Below are 10,876 nucleotides of genomic sequence, written 5' to 3'. Positions count from 1 at the left end.
ACAAACGGCCCGTTTATGACGGCTCACACAGCCGCCGCTTTTTCGCTAGCGGCAGAGCCCGATGTTCCATCTGTTGGCCTAATTCCTGCCGTGGACACGTTTCAGGATTATACTCAACGGAACGCAACGACTCCGGCGCATACGCTTCCCCGGTGCACGAACACCACGGGTTTTTCGTGTCCGGTCGTTTTAACGCGTATGACGGCGTTGCTGGGAGCGGAAGCTTTGAAACCGTTAATATTGTTTCGGGCCGCGTGGGAACGCTTGCCCGGCATTCCTCAATGGGTGTTACGCACGGTTTGTCACGGATACACCATTCAGTTTCGGAAAGGCCCGCCTCCTTTCCGCGGAATTCTTCCCACTACGGTGAAGTCTACGGAAATGGCGGTGCTGCGACAAGAAATGTCAGCTCTGCTGAGCAAAGGGGCTATAGAAGAAGTACACCCCTCTCAGATGGAGACAGGTTTTTACAGCCGTTATTTCGTGGTACCGAAAAAAGACGGCGGGTTACGACCCATTCTGGATTTACGCCGTCTGAATCTTGCACTCAGACCGAGCAAATTCAAGATGTTGACGGTGAAAAATATTCTGTCTCAGATCCGACCAAGCGATTGGTTTATTACGATCGATCTGAAGGATGCGTATTTCCATATTCAGATCGTCAAGAGACACAGGAAGTTCCTCAGATTCGCTTTAGAGGGCAAAGCGTATCAGTACCGCGTTCTTCCCTTTGGCTTGGCTTTAGCGCCCCGTACGTTCTCAAAGTGCATGGACGCAGCTCTGGCCCCGTTGCGGCTCCAGGGCGTTCGTGTGTTGAACTATTTGGACGATTGGCTGGTGATAGCGCAATCGCGGACTCAAGCACACTCTCACCGAGATCTTGTGCTGAATCATTTAAACAGCCTGGGCTTACGAACAAATTTCAAGAAGAGTGTTTTAACTCCCTCTCAACGGATAACTTTTCTTGGAATAGATCTGGACTCTCGCGCGATGACAGCGAAGCTTTCTCTCCCGCGCGCTCAGTCGATTGCGTCATGCGTGCGGCACTTCAAAGCGGGTCGCACGGTGACGGTGAGATTGTGCCTCAGGCTCTTGGGTCTAATGGCAGCAGCATCCCCCGTGATTCGTCTGGGATTGCTTCAAATGCGCCCTTTTCAGTGGTGGACGAAAAGGCGGAATATTTCACCCCGTTGTCTCCCGCATCGCACGATTTCGGTGACACGGCGGTGTGTGATGTCGCTGAAAATTTGGATGTCAACCGAATTTCTCCTGTCAGGAGTTCGATTGGGAATTTATGCTTTCCGAGAGACTGTCACGACGGACGCGTCTTTGACTGGTTGGGGAGCTGTGTGTCGAGGGCGACCAGCCCACGGAGTGTGGACAGCGGCTCAGCGCGGCTGGCATATAAACAGACTGGAATTACTGGCAGTTTTTCTGGCTCTCCAGTATTTCTCGGATCTGCTGATCGGCCGTCATGTGCTACTCAGATCAGACAACACAGCGGTTGTGTCTTATCTGAACCATCAAGGAGGATTGCGCTCTCGCCCCCTGTGCAGGCTGGCGAGGCGTGTTCTTCTGTGGTCTCGGGACAAGTTTCTCTCGATCCGGGCCATTCATGTCCCCGGGCGATTGAATTTCGGAGCGGATCTGTTATCCAGACAGGCTCTGGAACAGGGAGAATGGCGATTACACCCCCAGACGGTGGATCTTTTATGGCGGATATTCGGCAAAGCGAAAGTGGATTTATTCGCATCGAGCATGACTACGCATTGCCCGCTATGGTTCTCCCTACGCTCCCCATCGCCCCTGGGCGTGGATGCGTTAGCTCACAGCTGGCCCAGGACCAGTCTGTATGCTTTTCCTCCGATTCGTTTGATCCCAGCGGTATTATGCAGATTACGCCGGGACAGAGTGGAACAGCTGCTGCTGGTGGCTCCGCGATGGCACACGCAGCCGTGGTTTGCGGATCTGATCAGTCTGCTAGCGGGCTCTCCGTGGGAGATTCCCATCAGACAGGATTTATTATCACAAGCACAGGGGCTGATTTGGCACCCGAGGCCAGATCTGTGGAAACTGTGGGCGTGGCCACTGAGCGGAGTGCGTTAGTATGTCCCGGTCTTTCTGCTGAAACTACTGAGACTATATTGAGTTCTAGAGCAGCTTCTACGAGACGCTTATATGCTTTCAAGTGGAGACTGTTTACAGCCTGGTGTGGTAATCATAATGTGGATCCAGTTTACTGCCCAGTGGCTTCAGTGCTGGAGTTCCTCCAGGAGCGTTTCTCGGATGGCGTTACACCAGCCACTTTAAAGGTTTACGTGGCAGCCATTTCAGCTTACCACGAATGCATAGGCGGTGCCTCTGTGGGGCGTCATCCATTAGTTTCTCGTTTCATACAGGGTGCGCGACGGCTGAGGCCTTTCCGCCCTGTGCGAGTTCCTTCATGGGATTTATCCATTGTGTTGTTAGGTTTATCAGGGCATCCGTTTGAGCCCTTGGAGACCGTATCGGATAAAATCCTGACATTGAAGACACTTCTTCTCATGGCTTTATCCTCCCTCAAGAGAGTTGGGGATTTACAGGCTCTTTCTGTTTCACCCTCATGCATGGAATTTGCACCAGGCTCTGTGAAGGTGCTGCTGCGGCCCAGGCCTAACTATGTTCCTAAGGTCGCATCTAACCCTTTTCGCTTTCAGCAAGTGGTTCTGGAAGCTTTTTCGCCTGCCGAGGCCGGGTCAGGAGATCTAAGTCTTTGCCCTGTGAGAGCTTTAAAGACTTATGTGGATCGCACAGCTCCTTGGCGTGGTTCTGACCAGCTGTTTGTCTGCTTTGGACATAAAAGTAAGGGCCATGCAGTTACAAAACAGCGCATGTCCCATTGGCTGGTGGAGGCGATTTCTTTGGCCTATGAGGCGCGCGGACTCGCTTCACCCTTAGGGGTTAAGGCTCATTCCACTCGAGCTGTAGCTTCTTCTCAAGCTTTTCTCAGTGGCTCTTCTATGGATGATATCTGTGCTGCGGCAGGATGGTCCTCACCGAGCACTTTTATCAAATCCTACAGTCTGGATGTGAGGATGGCCCCTGGCTCCCGGGTTCTCTCCGCTTGAGCAGTTGCTTCCTCGGATCTCAGTTATCAGGTACGTCAGGCGTTTTGGTATATCGTTCCCATACGTGGTGACGTCACCGCAGCATCGAAGTGACCTATGATAGGGAACATCTCGGTTACGTATGTAACCTTGGTTCCCTGAATAGGGAACGAGATGCTGCGGTTCTGGCCGTTCCGTACCTTGATAACTCTTCATCTTCAGTCATGAAATCTGAGCGAAATGGCGCGCTGCACCCAGGTATATCATGCGCGCGCATGCGCAGGGTGGTGCTATGCGCCATTTGGCCAATAGGATTGGCGGGATGGTATAGGGCTTCAGACATTCGTCACACCAGAGGTGTTCCCATACGTGGTGACGTCACCGCAGCATCTCGTTCCCTATTCAGGGAACCAAGGTTACATACGTAACCGAGATGTTAGATCACGGATAACTCTAACGCATGTCAATGACACTCATCTTCCGTGGTCCACACACGGATCGTTTCAGTGATGGAGTACAGACCTCACTCAATGGACGTGCTATCTCATCTGGAAACGCAACATTTGAAGTATTTATTTTTTTCAACACCAAATACCATGACCAACCTGACTGTTATTGTAACTATTGCATTGTCCTGCCATCATACAGATTCATTTTGATTCTGTTAGCCTAACTAAAATCTGTGATACGAGCACGGAGTGAGTCTGTGCTGAGATCACGGATAACTCTAACGCAAGTCAATGACACTCTTCTTCCGTGGTCCACACACGGAAACCCAGTCTCACGGCAGTTCGTGATTTTGTCACGTAATTTAATCTATTTATTCGTGGCAGGCACACGTTTATTTCCTTATTTTCATGATTGCAGCACGTTTTTTTAAACTAATGCATTTCAACTGGAGGCATCTTTCGTGCATCAGCACAATATTTTCTGATTAATTATTATTATTATTTAATTTTTCACAGGACAACAGAAGAAACTCACTGAAACTTGAAAAAAAAAATCGGAGCTTAACTTACTGTACAAAACTGAGCAACATACTGTATTGCTGGTGACAAAAACACATTAAAACTTTTTTAGCTGTAAAATGCGCAATGGTTCTTTTTTTACTTTTTCACTGATTTTTATTTTTTTCATAGGCCTAGATTTAATTTTTTTTTATTACAGAATTCAATATCAAGTCCTTGACACATAACTGTAACACATTTTCACATTAAGAAACAATTTAGTTTAAATAAAAAGAACAAAAAATATCTAAAAATAAATAAATTATTTATTAGCGATAGGCCTACAGATTTATTTTTTTTTTATTTTTTTTTTAATTTTTTTACTTTAGACTCTAAAGTTAAAAGTTTTTATTAAGGCTATTGTAAAGGCTTCTTAAAAATGATGTCGCTGATGAGCCTCTGATCGCTGTCAGATTCTGTGATATGAATGTCCGCTAATGGGTTTAGAATGAGCCCCGCTCGGCCCGTGTTCTGGCTTACTGTAATATTTCACCTGTAATAAGACCGAAATAATATAATTAAAATAAAGAAATGAATGAATACATGATAACATCTAAATAAATGTTGATAGATTTAGCGTTATAGTTTTAAAAATATTAATAAACAGCAAATCAACACAGAAAGACCTAAATAATAATAATACATAATTAATAAACAGCGCCGCCCCTCCCACTACGCGCATCACGCGCTGTGCGTCAACCCCAAAGCGTCAAAAACTGAAGCGTGGTCAAGCGCCTCTAGCGTCACTGACATGAGATGTTTATCGCTTTGAAATCACGTTCAAGAAGTCTCATTCAGCACACATCGCGATACTTTCCATCAGTTTGCAAGAGCCGCAGGATGGGTGAGTTATACAGTCTATGGTGAGTAGTAGTAAATATGCTATTTTAATGCCTGTCCTAAAACGTATTCTGTCTTCTTTATTAATCAGATGAGCGCCTTATGTTTACTCTCTGTATTACATCGGTCATCCGAGGCTGTCTTTGAGTTTCATTGTGTTTAACTAAATGAACACAGCTGCTAACTGGTTAAACTCTATCGGTCACGTGACGTGACGTGCCACAGACCTGGGATCCGTTTTATATTCATTTCAGGTTCAAAGATGTAAGCTGTATTTGTAGTAAAATCATGGTAACCATGACACCTACAAAAGTAGGTAAAACCCAGTAAACAAGACATTTACCATGTTTTTTGTTTTTTTGTTTTTTTACCACAGTAACTGTAGCTTTACTGTAGTATAGTAATAGCACATTAATCACCAAATTAACTATAGTTGTACCACTGTAATGGTAGTGTTTTAATGTGCTTTTATATGACTTATTTCACAGTAATCACATTTACTGTACCATGCTTGTAATACCTTTTTAATGTAAAAAAAAAAAAAAAAAAAAAACATTTTTCCCATCTTGCAGTTCAATTCATATTTGTTTATATCTTAAATATTTTGCTCACAGATCACTATTAACATTCTGTATATAATTCTGTTTTATTTTCTTTCCCCTTGTATTAATTTTTTAGCTGAAAAGACGTAAAGTAAGCAGTCACCCCAGTGGTGTTTGTGGAGAGGTATTCCTTCAGAAATGGAGAAGACAGAAAGCTGCAGAGGCAGGTTGGTCTGTGATAGTTTGTCCCTTTTATCAAACATTCCTGTTGTTATCATTTGCACAGCATTTTGTTGTTTCTTAAACTGTTGTACGGTCCAAATACCCACACTTGCCATCTTTGCACATTTCCTTTATTTGGCCCAAGTGAGCATGAAGATCACAATGTGTGTCGATCTTAACATGACAAAGTTCGTTTCAACTTTGTATTTTAAAAGAAACTTCTAAATGTCTTTTCAATAGTCCCTAATAATACATTTTAATGCGCTTTTCTAGAACCCAAAGCGCTAAAATTAGCACCCTATTAACCCTATTAAAGATGACAATTTATTTTGTGGTGCTTCTAATTAAGTGATAAAAAGAAGTTACAAATGATGTACAAACTAAATATACTTTTCTGTGCACCAAGAAAACATGCAACACTTTGTTTTACTACTAAATTAGTCTCAATTTCTAATTATTATAATTAATATTTCACAAACATTGGAAAGTTGCGTGACCTCTTGTTAACCCTTAGGGGACTAAGCCCTTTTTGGTCCGTTTTCTCTATTTTTACATTTCGGCTTATAAACCATATGTAATGAGGATGGACCACCATGTATTTGGTATCAATGGATTCAGAAGACCCTAAGCTACCATAAGCATGCATGCAATATGTCTATAAAGGAAGTATGAGTGAAAAATTGTACAATAAACTAGAGAATTTCAAAGACGAAAATGAGATTTTTGTCATTTATTACTGAAAATCCTACCTCACACAACAATAGTTAAAAGTTTTTGACCCAAAAATATATTTTTCAAACTCTTTGCTTGACAGAAATGGGTTAATGTTCAATCAAATGTGTAAAGATCAATTAAATAATTAACTTTATTTACAAACAGTCCTAGGCGTTTTTTTTATTTTTGGGACTAAGCCCTTTTTGGTCTGTTTTCTCTATTTTTATATTTGGGCTTATAAATCATATGTAAAGGAGATGAAACACCCTGTGTTTGGTATCTATGGATTCAGAAGACCCTAAGCTACCATAAGCATGCATGCAATATGTTTATATAAAGGAAGTATGAGTGAAAAATTTTACAATAAACTAGAGAATTTCAAAAACGAAAATTAGATTTTTGTCATTTATTACTGAAAAACACACAATATAGAACAGTTTTTGAACAAAGAAAATATATTTTTTTCAAACTCTTTGCTTGACAGAAATGTGTTATTGTTTAATCAAATGTGTAAAGAACAATTAAATAATTAACTTTTTTTAAAAACAGTCCTAGGCATGCCAGTGAGCAAAGCAAGGCCTCTCTAGGCCTTTCCAGTAATTGTTCCAGAGCTTGTTCTGCCGTAAATCTTTTACTGCTTGCCATTTTGATAAAACAATTCTGTAATAATGCTGTATCTCTCTCGAATTTATCTCTTTGTGCTCGCTTACACTCCGATCACTTTCTGCTTTCTCCACGAGATGCTGATTCTCCGATCGCTCGAATTTAGCTCTTTGTGCTCGCTAATACTCCGATCGCTCTCTGTAACACTCCGATCGCGTTCTGCTTTCTCCACCCTGATGCAGATTCTCTGAACGCTTATTGATTACATGTCTTTTACTTTAGTCCAGCCAGCTTTTACAAGGCTACAGCAGAGCTACAGAGTCCTCTGAATCGCTAGAAGACATAACCTTCCTCTGATTGGGTTAGAAAAAGACTCCTCCCAGCGGCAATTTTTCCATTGGCTGTTGCGTGTTGAATCTGCCTAGCACAATCTTTTTCATTGGCCTGTTTACGCAGTGGTATTGCGCAATAAGGGAAGTGTTTAATATACAAATACGGAATATGGAATCTGAGGAAGACGGCAAAAAAAAACGCATCTCTCTAGCATTAATAGTTTTTGAGATAACTACACATTTGTAAAAGTATGCCATTTTGGGCGGTACCGCCTAATCCGTCCCCAGAGGGTTAAACCCCTGCAAAAAGTCTCACATTAATTCCAAAACATGATGCATGATGGGATACACTAAGCGTTGTATAGCGCTCCGGAGCAGTATTGGAGAGGTTTAGTGTGTGTTAAGGACACCGTGCTTTGGCATTATTAAGACCGTGTTATACAACGGGGACAGTCTCATAGTCACGTACACACACTCTCAAGTGAATAAGACCTCAAGTGTGGGTATCTGGAAAGGGGAAAAGTCTTTAAAATGATCCCTAAATACAGTCCCACATCAAAGTCTTAATAATTCACTAATGCTTTCATGGTCTAAAAAATAATGTATGTAAGTAATGTATAAGTTAAAGTATATAGTAATGTATAAGTTGCATGTAATGAAATAATATTTCCTTTCTTTCTGTCTTACAGGATTGTTTGCAGATAATGCTGTTCTTCTTTTTCAGAAGTTTTTGGTGGGCCAACCCTCACAAACCTTCCTAAAAACTAAAAGAGCTATTACTGAGTCTCAGCGACTCTTGCCACGATCAGCTCTTCCCAGGTACATTTGTTTACTCATCAAATGCTCTGGTCTGAATCTTACTTTAAATTAACTTAATTATATGTTTAATGAGCAATATTGCTCATTGCACACAGAGTAAGATTATCTTGTTTCACAGAAGAGAAGGAAGACCAAGGAAATGATTTGCTCAGGATGAGAAATGAAGATGGTCATCTTGTGCTCAAGCAAACAGAAGTCCTCTGGTATGTGTGTGTTGAAGCAATGCTGTGTTACAGGACTTTATGATGATCTCTCACAGGACTGGTCATGTCAGCCGTAATTATTCTTTCCAATGTTTTTATATTTATTTTATTTTATTTGATACAGCTATAATAATTATAGCATGTTAGCAAAGTTTGACTGGAACATTTTTAATCTAAAGTTTTAAAAAAACACCACCTGTTATTCTTAAAAGCATACAAGTGTCATAAAAGTGGTTTAATTGATATAAACACCAATTGACATTATCTTACTGTTTTGTGAATGTTGTGTTATAAATTGTGAATTGATAGTTGATTGGTTTGAGCAAAGCCTTACACTGCACAGACTAAAACACATTTGTGAGAGAAGTCATTAGCTCTGGAGAAAGATTCTAGAGGAAGAAAACCCATTTACTGCAACAATAGATGAATTCTAGAGTCTCTGAGAACTACACATGCTAATGGAGTCTCATGAGCAAGTCCTTTGCCTCTGTAACTTTTTCTAAATTCTTGCATAATGAAATTGTTTATTGCAGTATTTTAACAATTTTACTTTGTACAGATGATCTCATCAACCAAATGAGGGGTTTTGACCAAGTGATGCTCTTGAAAGGACTGAAAGAAGAGGATGTGGTAAATTGTCTTCAGAGAAAAAGCTTCTCAAAAGATCTTAAAACAGCTTGAAGAATGGTAAGTGTACAGTACTACAAGGGTCATAGTTACTCACCCTGCGAAAATCACACAGAACATAAGATGAGCTCTATGTCCATTAAACAACTTCATCTGGATTGTTTGTTTCACTTTGACCAGGTCTGGGATCTTAGGACTGAGAGATCTCACTGGCACCCAGTTAACCTCCATAGAGAACATTTATCAGAAGCGCTGTCTGGGCAGGGCAAGAAACATCATCAAGGATGCCTCTCACCCTAACCATGGACCTTTCACCCTCCTTCCATCCGGCAGGCGTTACAGGAGCCTACGCTCTCGAACTAGTAGACTCAGGAAGAGCTTCTTCCCCGAGGCTGTGACACTCCTGAACGTCACACCACCAATCTAACCTGCACCTGCTCTTTTACTGCACTGGTCACAGTACTTTACATACATGTATTGCACTACTCATATTTTGCACAGACTGCACATGGTTAAATCCATTACACTATAAACTGTCTAAAGCTGTTACTGTTCAAGCACAGTAAACTATTTCTACAATAAATATAATTGCACTACTATTATTTTGCATATAATAAATTGGTAAACTATACTTTTGCACACTCATTCAACTGTATTTATTACCACTGTTCTCAAGTTCCTGCTATTCATAATGTATATATAATTCTTCTTTGCTCTGTTCATAATGTACATACAATCCCTACATTACATTCATATTTATATTCTGTATATACTCTGATCAATATTGTATATAGCAACTCCACTGTAAATTCTGTATTTCATAGCTTTACTTACTCTGCACTTTTATGTATATAAAACACTATATTCTTGCACTTCTGGTTAGATGCTAACTGCATTTCATTAGCTCTGTACTTGTACTCTGCATAATGACAATAAAGTTGAATCTAATCTAATCTAATCTTCTGGCTGAGAACAAGCTACACCACATCAGTGCTGGATATCAACCAAAAGCTGTTTCCAGACACGAGAGAAGATCACGATGAAACCAGTTTAGATGTGTTGATAAGGAATCATTATTTTCTGAAACAGTATCAAATGTCTTATATGTATCACATGATCTGTATCACAGTTGACTGGATGGGACTGTGACTTTTAAGGACATTTCATCACTCATCTGTGTGAACTGATTAATATATGATCTATATATATTTATATAGATTTCCTTGAATCTTATTTGTCTTGATGCTACTTTATCATCTTTATAGTCTATGCTTCAATAAAATGAATATGACGAATATTGTGTTCTGAAGATTCTTGTTAAATACATCATTTTACTAGGTAGGCTCATATGTGTTTATTTTAGACTTGGAAAAACTACATAATCATTATTGGGATTATTTTTTACTTAAGACATAAAAATATTTGATCAGATTAATGACATCTGGGACATCAGTACACCAGAAAGTTATTATTGTTTATATTTAGTAACAAATGCCAATTGTTTTGTGAAAGAAAGGGAGTTACGAGATTAATTATTTTGCATTACAAGATGGTGCCATGGGCTTTATAGTTACAAACACTTGAGGGATAACTGAGAATGTAGCAGGAATGATCAACGTGGATCTTGTACTGCATTAAAACCAAGAGCACACACATTACTGATGTCCAGTACCTGAGGAGCAAGATACGGGGGTGAGGAGGACATTTTTACACTGATTTTTGCTAATTAGTTATTAGTAATATATATATATATATATATATATATATATATATATATATATATATATATATATATATATGAATGAATTTGTCCTTGTGTAATAGTGAAGTATCACAATGTGTATACATTGTCCTTGATTACTGCTTAACAGTGGGGAATAG

The 10,876-nt window shown here is 40.5% G+C and overlaps 1 long non-coding RNA gene across 2 annotated transcripts; it reads left to right on the top strand.

The window, feature by feature from the left end:
• The first annotated feature begins 4,423 nt into the window (after positions 1 to 4,423).
• On the top strand, positions 4,424 to 10,187 carry LOC127957443 (uncharacterized). 2 transcript variants are annotated; one of them, XR_008153801.1, is made up of 6 exons: positions 4,424 to 5,197; positions 5,612 to 5,702; positions 8,036 to 8,165; positions 8,284 to 8,368; positions 8,928 to 9,055; positions 9,176 to 10,187. It is a non-coding gene; the product is annotated as an uncharacterized LOC127957443 (long non-coding RNA). The 2 variants fall into 2 exon arrangements; XR_008153800.1 differs by lacking the exon at positions 4,424 to 5,197 and having other exon boundaries at positions 5,249 to 5,702.
• Positions 10,188 to 10,876: the final 689 nt, after the last annotated feature.

This window comes from Carassius gibelio, chromosome B5, assembly GCF_023724105.1.
Source record: "Carassius gibelio isolate Cgi1373 ecotype wild population from Czech Republic chromosome B5, carGib1.2-hapl.c, whole genome shotgun sequence".
NCBI classification, from domain to species: Eukaryota; Metazoa; Chordata; class Actinopteri; order Cypriniformes; family Cyprinidae; genus Carassius; species Carassius gibelio.
The sequence above is the reverse complement of the archived record's forward strand: the minus strand, read 5'-3'. Positions and strand labels throughout refer to the sequence as shown.